General features: G+C 38.3%; 1 non-coding gene across 1 annotated transcript; it reads left to right on the forward strand.

The window, feature by feature from the left end:
- The first annotated feature begins 12,592 nt into the window (after nt 1-12,592).
- On the forward strand, nt 12,593-12,711 carry LOC133378607 (5S ribosomal RNA). Its single transcript, XR_009761056.1, has one exon. It is a non-coding gene; the product is annotated as a 5S ribosomal RNA (ribosomal RNA).
- The last annotated feature ends 525 nt before the right edge of the window (nt 12,712-13,236 follow it).

A 13,236-nucleotide genomic window follows, 5' to 3' on the forward strand; every position in this document is an offset into this window, starting at 1 on the left:
AACTTGTTTTGTATTCCTGAACATATAAGAGATAAGGCAGGCTGTACAGTTTACACTCTGATGTAAGCCTGGAATATTAACCCAATTGTGGCTGAAATAATTTTTGTTTTCGTGGTTTAAAGAATGGCAACCAGGAAAGTGACTGAGACCATGGAATAAATTATGTTTCAGAAAATAATGGATGAGATTGTGATAACGAAACAAACCCTGAGACAGGGTAGACAGGAGATGAAAATTGAACTTAGCAAAATGACGCAGGAGCTTAAAGAAATAGGGGATTCTGTGAGAGAGGAGATTGTTGAGATTAGAGATGAGAAAAGAAAAATTAAAGGGAAGATACAAGCTCTGGAGATTGGAACAAATGTGGAACTGGAAAAAGATCTGGAGTTTACGGATATTAGAAATAAAGTTTACTGTTTGGAACTCAACGTTGTCTCTGAAGAAATTAATGAAGATATTAGTGATAAAGATATCAATGTCTTGGATAACTTTCTGGACTGGAATGATGTGATGGAGCTTGACATAGAAAAAATCTATGGAATTAACTACAGATATGTGACAATGGAAAAATTCTCAAGAGATGAGCCAGTGCATTTTGTAAAAAAGAACAGAGATATGACTTTACAACAATATTTCAGCAACATATTCAGAATTGATGGCAAGGAAATATTTCTGATAAAGGAAATCCCCATCAGACTCTTATTATATGACTATGGCTATGATAGCAAGATTATCATGGGATACTGATAATGGAAGAATGGATACTGAAACTACTGGACTTAACAGGACTATTGAAGATGGAAGATGGAATTAATATTGATAATGGAAGAATGGCTATTGAAATTATTGGACCTAACAGATTTGATGAGATGGATTAATCGATATGTTTATTTGGACTATGGCTATGACAACAAGATTATTATGGGATACTGATAATGGAAGAATGGCTACTGAAATTACTGGACTTAACAGGATTATTGAAGATGGAAGATGGAATTAATATTGATAATGGAAGAATGGGTATTGAAATTATTGGACCTAACAGATTTGAATGAGATGGATTAATCGACATGTTTATTTGGAGAAAAATTGAAAGATATATCTCTCAAGGAATTGAAACCTCTCTTTGACTTTTTGTGGAAAGAATAAAGTAATGTTTATGAGATTTGATGATTAATTAAGATAACTACTGGAGGAAAGTGATTTTATAATATAATTTAAGAGACAGGATTGTTATATATTGTAGACCTATAACTGATGTGCGACAAATCGGAAGTCAACATTTTATTTTATTGTTTAATTATTTTTGTTTTGTTTTGTTTTGTTTTTTGTCTTTGAAAAATTTGAATAAAAATTAATGATAAAAAAAGAGCAAAGTATCTTTAAGTTTGTGCAAGAAATTTCAATAAGCCTTATAAGTAGAGACCTTATCCCAGTCTGTGTCTGTGCTGGAATTGCTCTTTAAGATTTTATAAAGCTTTTTTAAAAAATATGTTTTTTGAAGATGTTTTATTTTAATATGATTTAAAACAAGATGTTTTAGAGTGTTTTTAGTGTTTTTGTTTGCCGCCTTGAACTCCTTCCAGGAGACAGGGTGAGATATAAATTTAATAAATAAATAAATACATTAAAAAAATTTTTAAAAATTTAAATCAAACATTTTTAAGACGTTCCCCTTAGTATTTCAGGTTTAAAAATAGGGTTGCCTGGAACAGCACACTGTGACCATATTTTTAAAATAAAATAAAATAAACAAATGACTGAACACCTTATTTTGAGGTGAGTGAAACAATTACGAACTGACCCTTGTCAATATGATACAGCTCTGTCTGGAACCTATTTAATGTCCACTGAATTTCTTACAGGGATACTTAACTTGACTGTTTACTGGCATCATTTCAGTTTGATAAAAGTAGGAACACTGCTATTAACCTGTTGAACATAGGGAGCTGCCATATACTGAAGCATCTGGGGTAGCTCCTTGAAAGTTCAGACTAAAACCTGGAGGAAATTCTACTGCCCCACTAACACAGAGCCACCAGCCACCACTGCTTATACTGAGTCAGACCATGGGTCTTTCTAGTTCAATATTGTGTACTATGCGTAGCAGTGCCTCTCCAAGGCAGTGCCTTTCCCTCCCCCTCCACCCAGGGCTACCAAGTATCAATTCTGGGGCTTTCTGCACACAAAACATAAATTCTACCATTATGACAGTCCCCAGATGCAATATGTGACAGGTGCCCTATGCCGTTCTATGTAAGAGTAGGCATATATAATTTTGTGTAAAGAACAATTTTTGGCAAATGCTCCTTTTCTGCCTCGTGCAGCATTACAACACGGCAAGCAACGTATACCAAAGTCAACAGCCATTGCAGGAGCTTCATCTCAGATCAGCCTGACTGCATGGAGACTATGCATGCCAACATTGCACATTCCTGGGACACCTGCTTCCTCTGGTATGGAAGCGTTCTACAAAACGGAGATAATTATTTTTATTTATCCATTTAAGAGCATTTCTAAATCCACTAATACTTCAGATATATCTAAGTGGTGCACACTATGTGCGATACAAAAACAATATCCATTAAAATGAAAAAATACAACATAGAACCAATAAAACAATTGTATAAATTCATATAAAACATATAAAAGCCAATAAACGGAGATTCAGAGGATTCGTACACATAAAACAGTATAGTATTATGGGTCAGGGAAAGCCTGGGCAAAAAGATACGTGTTTACAAGACGTCTGAAGCAACTGATGGTTGCTGCTTCACTTATGGCAGAGGAAAGGGCATTCCACACTACAGGAAGAATGGCAGAAAATGCCCATTTTCAGGCAACTTCCCTATGATATTCTGTAGGGCCGTATCCAAGTTCTCCACTCAGCAACCTGGCCTCAGCAGTCTGCACCAGTTGCATCTTCCAGTAGTTCAAATTGTGAGGTTACCGCTGCATGAATCACAGTGAATATTCATGTCCAGACAAGGGGGTAATTGGCATACCAAGCTAAGCTGATAATAGGTGCTTCTCACCCCATAAGTCACCTGAGCCTTCAATGACAAAGATGGATCTGGGAGCATCCCCAAACTAGGCACCTGTTCTTTCAGAGGGAGTGAAACTCCATCCAGAACTGGTGACCTCCCTACTCCCAGACCTGGGAATTATTTACCCACAGAGTCTCTGTCCCATCAAGATTCAGTCTCAGTTTGTTGGCCCTCATCCAACTCACCGTGGCATCTAGGTACCAGTTTAAAACAGACACAGTTTCTCCTTATTCAGATGTAAGTGAAAAACAGAGTTGGGTGTCATCAGCATACTGATGACATGATGCCCCAAATTTCCTAATGACTGTTCCCAGTGGCTTCATATAAATATTAAACTGCATTGGGGATAGAATAACACCCTTGACACCCGACAGCACAACTGACGGGGTGGAAACAATTCCCCAGTGCTATTCTCTGAACCCAGCCCTGTAGGTAGGTGCAGAATCACTGCAACACTGTGCCACCAACTCCCAATTAACACAGACAGACCAGGAGGATACCGTGGTCAAGAGCAAGAACAACAAGGTCACATTCCTCTGTTCCTCTCCCAAAGAAGGATGTCCATCAGGGCATCCAAGGCCTGAACCCAGACTGAAATACATCACGATACTTGGTCTCTTCCAAGAGTGTCTGCCACCCTTACCCCTCAAAAGGTTATTAGTAACTGGGCAGTAGTTGTCAAGTATCTCAAGGTCCAGGGAAGGCTTCTTTAGCAGTGGCCACACTACTATCTCCTTCAAGTCACCAGGCATCCCCATGCAAAGATGTGTTAAGCACTCCCTGGACCCATCCAGCCATCCCCCCATGGCTATCTCCAAGCAGGTAGTCGTTGAGGGAACACATTGTGGCCTGAACTGCAGCAAGCACCTTGTCTGCGTCCTCAGAGCTCATAAACTGAAACCAATCTCACAAGATCGGGCAATAATGCATATTTATTTATTCAAAAGATTTATAGGCAATCTTTATGAGGAAAGCTTTTCAAGATGGCTTATATCTTTTCAGCAAATTATACCTTTTGAGGAAAAATGCAATACATGATTATGATGATAGTTTATTTGTATAGCACTTTTCAGCCAAAACGGCCTCCAGGGCAGTGAACAACAGATTAAAATACAATAAAAGTATAGAGTATGTACAGTAGATCAATGACCAATAAAAATGACAATATGATACTTCCTCAGGACTTAAAACTGATATGTTCTGTGTCTACATGATATTCCAGCACTCTGGAGATTTGACATTTATGAGAAAACGCAGGTATAGAGAAATGCCAGTGGCTAAGGCTGGAATCCTGGGAAAAAAATAATTTTGTTTGCATTTTAATGAAAAACTACCTAATTTGCACATCTCAGAACAACACACAAACCAAAACACAATTATTCTTAGAAATTCACTGCTCTCCAGATTTTGTAAAGCGATTCTCCAACCAATGTGTACAAAAATGCATGTATCAGGGGAAAGCGTGCATAAAAATGAATATATTAGTGAAAATTCCTTACAAAAGTGCATTATATTAGGAAAAATTGCTTGCAAAAATGTGTATATGCATACAAAAATGTGTATATTGGGAGAAATTTATACTAAAATGCTGGTGAATTTTTATGAGGATTTTAAAAAAAAACCTAGAGAACTGTATTTAAGACTGGAAAAATGAGAAACTTAGAAAAACCAAAACTAACAGATGCCTCTATCTTTATCTGTTGCAGTTACTTGGGAGTAAGGTCAACTGAATACGGTGGGGCTTGTTACTGAGTAAACTTGGATAGTTTGCGGTCACAGTTGTGATATTGAAAAAGTAATACTCCGCCTCATATTGCATATTGGTTGCTCGGATGAGGTGCTCCAGCATCAACTGAAGAAAGAAAATAACAACTAGGGAGAAGTACAATCAAATGTGGAGGTGCTTCTTAATGCTTCTTAATGATTCTGAGGTGAAAAATTGTCATGTGGTTATTTGTAAAAGGAACAGGGGAAGGCATTTGAGGTACTGCATTAAGTGTGGGACAGGAGTTTATAACAAGTTATCAAAACATGTCAACATTCATAACAGTAGCACCATGCGGAAACTGTAATTTGCTTGCCACAGTTAAATAGTGTCAAACCAACATTACATCAAATCCACTATTCTGTTGCTGATAACACCCAGCTTTACATTTCTGGGATGTTTATAAAATTTTGGGAATATCATTATAATCCTCCACTACGATGAAAAAAAGTTTCTTGATATGTGTTCCACAACTAAATATCAAATTATAAAAGTTTAAAAATTTAACAGAATATGTAATAATAGAGTGCTTGCTTTGCCGAATACTTTCAAAGGTACAATAAACACATTTAAATTTGAAATTACATTTAGCATAAAGGTAATCTATAAGGGAAACCTTTTAAATATATTTTCCTTCCCCTGCCCTTATTGTATTGTATATGATTGTATATCATTGTATTGTATATGATTATTAGTTCTGCTTATATTGTACTTTCTCCCACCATAATATATCTGAGATGTTTTGAATTCGTAAAAGGGAAACCTAAAAAATTAAACACTAAAATACTTTTTTCAGCTTCAAGCAGAGACACTGATATTCAGCTCTTACATCTATCACTATAAGCTTATACAAATCTGCCCCCTTGTGTTTTAATTAATATGTACAAGAAGAAATTGGAAGCTGGTATTTGTCGGAATGGTGACAGAAGTTAAAATCCTCCTCCATGCGCACCATGGTCCTGATCCTGGTTCCCCTGCAGGGGGTAGAGAAACTAGACACATAAAATGCAGGAATGCATTAAATGTATTGTCTTGTTTGGCTTGTGTAAGCTTTATTACAAACATCTATAGGAAGCTCACCAAGATAAGGTTTGGGGTTTTTTTTGCTTATCCTTCCCTATTTCCTAGAAATCTGCCACTAAAGAGAAAAGCCTCACTGACCAGAAACCCACAGCCTCCAACAGTTCCTTCAGGGCCAGCCCTACCATTAGGCAGAATGAGGCAACTTCTTTAGACAGTGGATGAGTGTGTGTAGTGGCAGCCCCCCACCTCAGTCATTCCTCCTCGCTATCCCCTTGTTGAAGGACAGAGCTGCATATGACATCATACCTTTGCTTCAGTCAGCATGAAAGCATCACCACATGCACAAACACTTCCAAATGTGTATGACACTGAAACATTATGTGTGTTTTTGGCTCTTTTCTTTTTCTCCCAAACGTTTTGGCTCAGAGCTCGGAAAAGTTACTTTTTTGAACTACAACTCCCATCAGCCCCAGCCAGCATGGCCACTGGATTAGACTGATGGGAGTTGTAGTTCAAAAAAGTAACTTTTCCAAGCTCTGTTTTGGCTGCAATCCAATACACACATACCTGGTAGTAAGTCCCATTGAACCCAATGGACCTTACTTCTGAGAAGGCATGTACTGGATTGCAGCCTTTCTCTATTTCTTCTGAGTTCCACCCTGCTCTTACTGTTGGAATGTATGAGGTTCAACTCAAGTTCAAGTTCACTTTATTACGGTCATAGACCCATATACAGAAAGGGGGAATAATTCATATATTAAAACACAAATACATTGGAGATTACAATGAAATAGGAGATACTTCTAATCATCCGAAACAGCAGTAGGAAAACAATCTTTACGGATTCGTTGAGTGATAAAAATGAATTTAGCTACCGGTAAGGTTATATCTCTGCTAGAACCATATAGTAGGAGAGCAAGTAGATGTTCATCTGATTTATGTGGAAATTTATTAATTATTGGGGTAATAAACTTAATGCGTTCCTCCTTGTATAGTATGCAATTGAAAATAACGTGATAAAGAGTTTCGATCGCGTCAGTTTTACAGGGACAGATTCGGTTGGTAAAAGGGATACCTAAAAATCTCCCATCTAGTAGGGCTGAGGCTAAACAATTAAATCTAGCCTTGGTGAAGGCTAGACGATATTTAGGGGTAGTTAAAAAATCCAGATAGGGAGAACAATTCAATAGATCATATTTTAGGCCAAAATGAGTCGGGGAACAAGTAGAGGAAGCTGCGGATATTGCAAGTTGATAATCTATGTCTCTGAGACGGGTTCATATGGAATATTTTATTGAATTTGGATCTTGGGATGATAAATATTCAGGGGATAGTCCTATACTTGTAAGGTGGGAAATGAAAATTTTCGCCCAACATGAGTTGTAGGTATCTTCCCAAATAAGTGAGGGGTAGCTAGAGGTATTTTCGTATGACACTTTGCACCAATAGTTGTAAGCAATAGACCATGCATGAGTTTGCAATGAGATTAAGCCAGATTCCAACCTAAGAGCTGCTGACGGGGCACATTTGGGGAGGGCATAGATTTGTCTAAGGAAGGAGGATAAGACTACCTCTACAGATGAATTATATGTACCGATCCAGAGTGGAACTCCGTATAACAGTTGAGGTATTATTTTAGAACAAAAAACCTTCAGAGCTGCTGGGATAAATTGGCCTCCTTTAGTGTAAAAAAACCTTAAAATACCCCTAACAGAATTTCTTGCTGTTGCAATAGCTGCTTGGATATGAGGTCTCCAGGATAGTGATGTATGAAACATGATTCCAAGATATTTGAATTTGTTTACTTGGTCGATTTTTTGGCCATTGATATTCCAAACTGAAGGACAAAAATGGTTGGCAAATACTAAGATTTTAGTTTTTGTGAAGTTTATAGTCAATTGATTTTCTTTACAATAGTACATAAAAGTACGGAATAAGCATTTTAGACCCACTTTGGATAGAGATAGGAGTACAGCATCGTCTGCATACAGTAGCAGCGGGCAACGTTTATTTGCTAATTTAGGGGAATGAAAGGTCAAGGACTGGCATTTAGATGATAAATCATTTAAGAAAAAATTAAATAAAAGGGGAGATAATATACATCCTTGTCTAACTCCGGTATTTGTATTAATAGAGGTTCAACTCCAATTTGGTGGGTTGAGGCTGCATGGGATTAATAAGGGTAGCTACAGAGCTAGACCTCTTGCTGGTTGAGGCTATACCTATCCCTTTGATCCTGCCATCTCTTCCCTTCCTGTTAAACTGATAAGCAACAGGATGTTTGATCCCAGTTCCTTCCCGCCTCTCTGTGTGTTCTTTTTCTCTCAAGAGGGGAGCAGACATCTTCTCTTTGTCTATCCTCTCAACCAGGATGAGGGCGAGTACTGGGACCAGTGCTCGTTGCTCCAGCATAGCCAGTTAGCTAGATATAGAACTCTTTCCTATCAAACATGTACTTCCAGAATAAAGTAGTTGTTTCTTATTTTAAAGCTTAAAGTTTCTGTCTGACTAATTTGCAGGGAAGGTAGAATCTTAGCAAAGATTCAAACACACACACACACACTAAGCTCGCTCAATACTCTCCGTTCTGCAGCGCTACGCAACTCTGCTACGCATCTCAATAGAGAAATTCCGACACTTACACCGGCCTACTCTAGCAACTGCCCGTGACTAATTAGGGCTATTTACTTACAACATTTGATATTTCATAAGAATATATGAGGCATATTGGATCAGCCAGATGTTTCCAGGAAGCCTGTAAACAAGGCATTCTTCCTCTGTCCCCCTCCTCAAGCAATCAGTATGCAGTGGCATATTACTCTGAACTTCTGATGTTCCTGTGATACCCCTGTAAATGTTGTACAGTATTTATGGTAAGTGTTTTGTAGTGTAAATATGGTAAGTAGAGAGAGTTGGGAGAGGGGAGTACATGTGTTGGAATGTTGAAGAATGCTGAGTTGTGATTGGCTGAGTGTCTGGGTGGTTGAAGGTATAAATGAGAGGATGAGCGTTGGAGAGGGGTTAGTTGTTGTTGGTTCTGGGTTTGGAGGGCTGGATTTGTGTTTAGGCAGGTAGTGAAGCAGGTTTTAGGACTAAGAGATATAAAGAGAAAACTATTATATGTAATCACATGCATGTTGACTGAACTTAAAGTAATCTTGCTTATTCCTTGTGTTAATATATAAATAGTTTTGGTTTAACAACATGCCTAATCCTTGGCTGGGATATTACAGACCAGAAGGGTGGGCAGAACAAATACCAAAGCTGGGAACAGTATTAATGGTGCAGCAGTAAAGTAATAGCACCAGCTATCCAAAGCAACCTAGGGCTGTAATCTTTACAGGTTGTGACCTGTAAGTGCACCCAGACACTATGTAGCAATGTGTGGAGGAGACTAAGGCACAGTCTCAGAGTAGTATTGAGTTAGAGTGTCAGGTGGTGGCACCTAGTAGTGGGATCGTGAGAGACCTGTGCTGGGGCCAGTATGAGAGATCCATTACCAGACCTGACCTGAGTAGGGGTCTGACAGTTCCATTTAGCTTTCACAACTTATTGCCATTGATGGATTTTCCTTCCATGAATTTCTCTAATCAAAGTCAGTTGCCATCTTAAGGCTGTGAATCCTATACATTAATCATGTGTTTTGTGAACTTGTTGTTGTTGTCTCTCCTGAATTCAACCATAAATCAACTGCATCAGTTGAATCCCAGTTCTAACCTCTTGGTGACTTGCCGTTTAGATGACATGCACATGAAAAATGTGGTGTGTTTCCACTGAAAAGTAGCATGGCAAAGGTGACAAACTGATCATTTCCAGTCTGTATCACTTTTAGATTTTTTTCCTACATAAGTCTGCTCCATCTCATTTCTGCACCAATTTGCATTTTTGTAAAAAAAAATGCACGAAAATGTTGGATTAAAATAGTAGATAAATACATCTTTTGAATGTATTTTGTCACAAAATAAGTATTCCTAAATGTCTTTCTCTCCTAAAATGCAATTTTCTAAACTTTCTTTCAAAATACACATTTTAAATGCATTTTGGTACCTTTCTGAGCCAAGAACTGCCTCACAAAATCTACAAATCCAAAGGATAACTAAGTTCTGATCTACACATTGGTTCAGGAAGTGCCAATCTGTTTATACTTGTATTTGCAAAAATCAGATTACACAAGCATCCCTAGACCTGATACTGAAGCAGTCTGTGTGTGACATTCGATCTGTGATGGCTTTTGACAGATGTAAGCTATTGCTCTGTGTTGCCTGATGAACATGAATGTGTGAACTTGCACGGCTTTTTTGGAAAATGTGGAATAGGGCCACATTCATACCACACATTTATTCTGCTATCATCCCATTCTAAGCAGTCATGGCTCCCACAAAGAATCCTGGAAAGAGTAGTTTGCAGAGGGTGGTGAAAGTTATTAGGAAACTCCTATTCCCCTCACAGAGCTACAATTCCTAATTTAACAGTCAGTCCCTCTTCCCAGAGAATTGTAGCTCTGTGAGGGAGCAGGGTCTCCTAACAACTCTCACTACCCTTCACAAACTACACTTCCCAGGATTCTTTGGGGGAAGCCATACCTGTTTAAAGTGAAATAACAGTGGAATAACTGTATGGTGAGAAAGTGGCCTAGGAGATATTATTATTATTACTATTATTATTGATAGAATATTAGATAGAATAATAATAATTTCTTGAGTCTGCAGACTCTGCTTAGTTCTGCTGCGGTTCCATGCAATCACACACATGCACGCACACACACGGTCATATCCATTCAGTTTGTTGCAATAGGCCTGAACGTCAGGATTTGTAATTTGAAATTTGTAATGGTGACATTCCTAGCTTTGAACAGCAGATGAAGGTAAACAGCTTATCTGAAATAAGGATAAACCCTACTCTACTCTACTACTATAATTTGCTCTAACTGCAAAACAAAATTATTGATCTCAAATACTTATCAACCATGTCCACATTTTGATTACAACCCCCCAGTACAAAAAACCAGAGCTTTTCACATATTTAGCATGTAACATGATAAATATTAATTTTTTTGCACAAATAATTCATTGGAAGACACCCCTAACAATTCTTATCCATATATTTTTTCTGTAAAACATTATGAACCAACTTTTCCCTTGTGTATTTTCTCCTGGAATAAATTCAGAAGCATTGCCACAGAGGACAAATATTATTTCCAGAAAGAACACCAAGATTGCAGTCCTATTTCAATTACCTGGTGTTGAGCATCACTGAACTTAGTGGGACTACTTTTAAGTAGACAAGTATAGGATTACACTGTAAGTCGGGTTGCCTGGTCAGAAGTATCCCAAACCTTGAGATTTCAGGGGTGTGGCCTAGTGATGTCATAGGGGGTGTGCCCTAGTAATATCATTAAGTGTGATACATTAAGAATCAACCACAGTTGCTTGGAGTATACCACTCAAACAACAAAATTTCTCTAACTGGAAATTAAGATAGAAATCTTAGCTAAATGAGGGTGTTTCCAGTTCCAGCTGAAGTGACAGGATCATTCCTTCTCACTTGCTTAAGAGAACCTGGGTAAGGAACATTTAATCTAGCATACTTGCTTCTAGCAAGAAGGGTTTAAGTGCCCTCAGGCCAGGCCAGTCACCAGAAGGCCATTGCAGGAAAGCCTAGTGTTCTGGAGATGTTAGATGGGAGCACTCAAGAGTAAAGATGGATGCCCCTGAAGGCTGCGATTCTAAACACACTTATCAAGGGACTAAGCCCCATAGAACTCAACAGGACTTACTTCTGAGTAGATATGGTTCGGATTGTGCTGTTGGTAAGGCTTGACTAAGGATCCTTGACCTCATTTTCCAGTCAGTTTCGGACACCAACGACTTTCAAATTGAGAACATTGTTATCTCCCCACTGTTTTGGTCTGATCATTATCTGATTCAATTCAAACTATTATTCACACCTCCCCCACCCAAGACCCCGCCTCCTATCAAATTATATCGCCCCAGAAGACTATTAGACCAAGCTGCATTTTTATCTAAGCTCAAAAACTACCCTGATGTCCATATGGGAGAACCAATCGACATTCTTACCAACACATGGAATAATAGGTTGATAGAAACACTAGACACAATTGCTCCTCTTCGTCCATTGAAAATGGCTAGACTTAAACCTATTCCTAATGAATAGGTGAAACGAATCTTTATTTCTCAGAGCAATAGGCTACCACAATTTCATTTCATTTCACTAATGAATGCACAGCATACTAGGGCAGATCCACACCATGCATTTAAAGCATATTCAATATACATTTGAAGCACATGAATCCCACCACAGAATCATGGGTATTGTGGTTAGTTAAGGGTGGTGGGAACTATAACTGTGAGGGGGAACTACATTTCCCATGATTCTTTAGGGGAAGTCATGCACTTTAAATGCAAGTTGGATGTGCTTTAAATGTATTATGTGGATCTGTATTACTTCATAAATTCTGCCTGTATATAAATCATTTTAATTATTTTTAAAAATTGAAATCAGCTACAAAGTTTCCTGGGTGACCACGGACTACTCACCATCTCTCAGCCTAATCTGCCCCTCAGGGTGAAAACAACAGAGGAGGACCAGGACCAGGACCACCCCAAGGAAGAGGAAATAATAATGTACAGCTATAATGTGAAATAAGATACTTATCGGAATATAGCATGAAGAAATATTTATATAAGCATGACTGTCAAAGATGTTTATTTTTTACACAACCTGTAAAGATATTTATGCCTATGGCCATACTACCTTGAACACACCCAATCCTGTCTGATCTCGGAAGCTAAGCAGGGTCAGGCCTGGTTAGTACTTGGATGAGAGACCACCTGGGAATACCGGGTGCTGTAGGCTTAGAGGAAGGCAATGGTATACCACCTCTGAGTACGTCTTACCATGAAAACCCTGTGAATATATCCAAAATAGATTCATAGGGTCCCCATAAATTGTAATCAACTTGAAGGCATATAACAACAAAGATATTTATAGTGCAATCTTATACATGTGTACTCAGAAGCGAGTCCCAATGAATTCAATGGGGCTTACTCAAACAGGGAAGCATGCACAGGACTGCGATCTCATGATAAGGAAATTCACTCACCCAACCCAAAAATTCAGAATGATGCCACTTGTAGAGCTGCAAAAGGCGCAGAAAAGGGCAACCAAACTAATGAAGGAATTAGAGCAAATCCCCTATGAGGAAAAGTTAGAATGTCTGGGGGGGGGGTTAGTTTTAAAAAAAGGCAAGTAAGGAGACATAATACAGATTTTTAAAATATGCATGGTGTAAAGAAAGCAGGTAAGTTTTTCTTCTTCTCTTTCCATAATACTAGAAGATGGGGTCATGATCATCCAGTGAAGATGAATGGAGGGTGATTA

The sequence above is a fragment of the Rhineura floridana genome, chromosome 2 (genome assembly GCF_030035675.1).
Source record: "Rhineura floridana isolate rRhiFlo1 chromosome 2, rRhiFlo1.hap2, whole genome shotgun sequence".
In the NCBI taxonomy this organism is placed as follows: domain Eukaryota; kingdom Metazoa; phylum Chordata; class Lepidosauria; order Squamata; family Rhineuridae; genus Rhineura; species Rhineura floridana.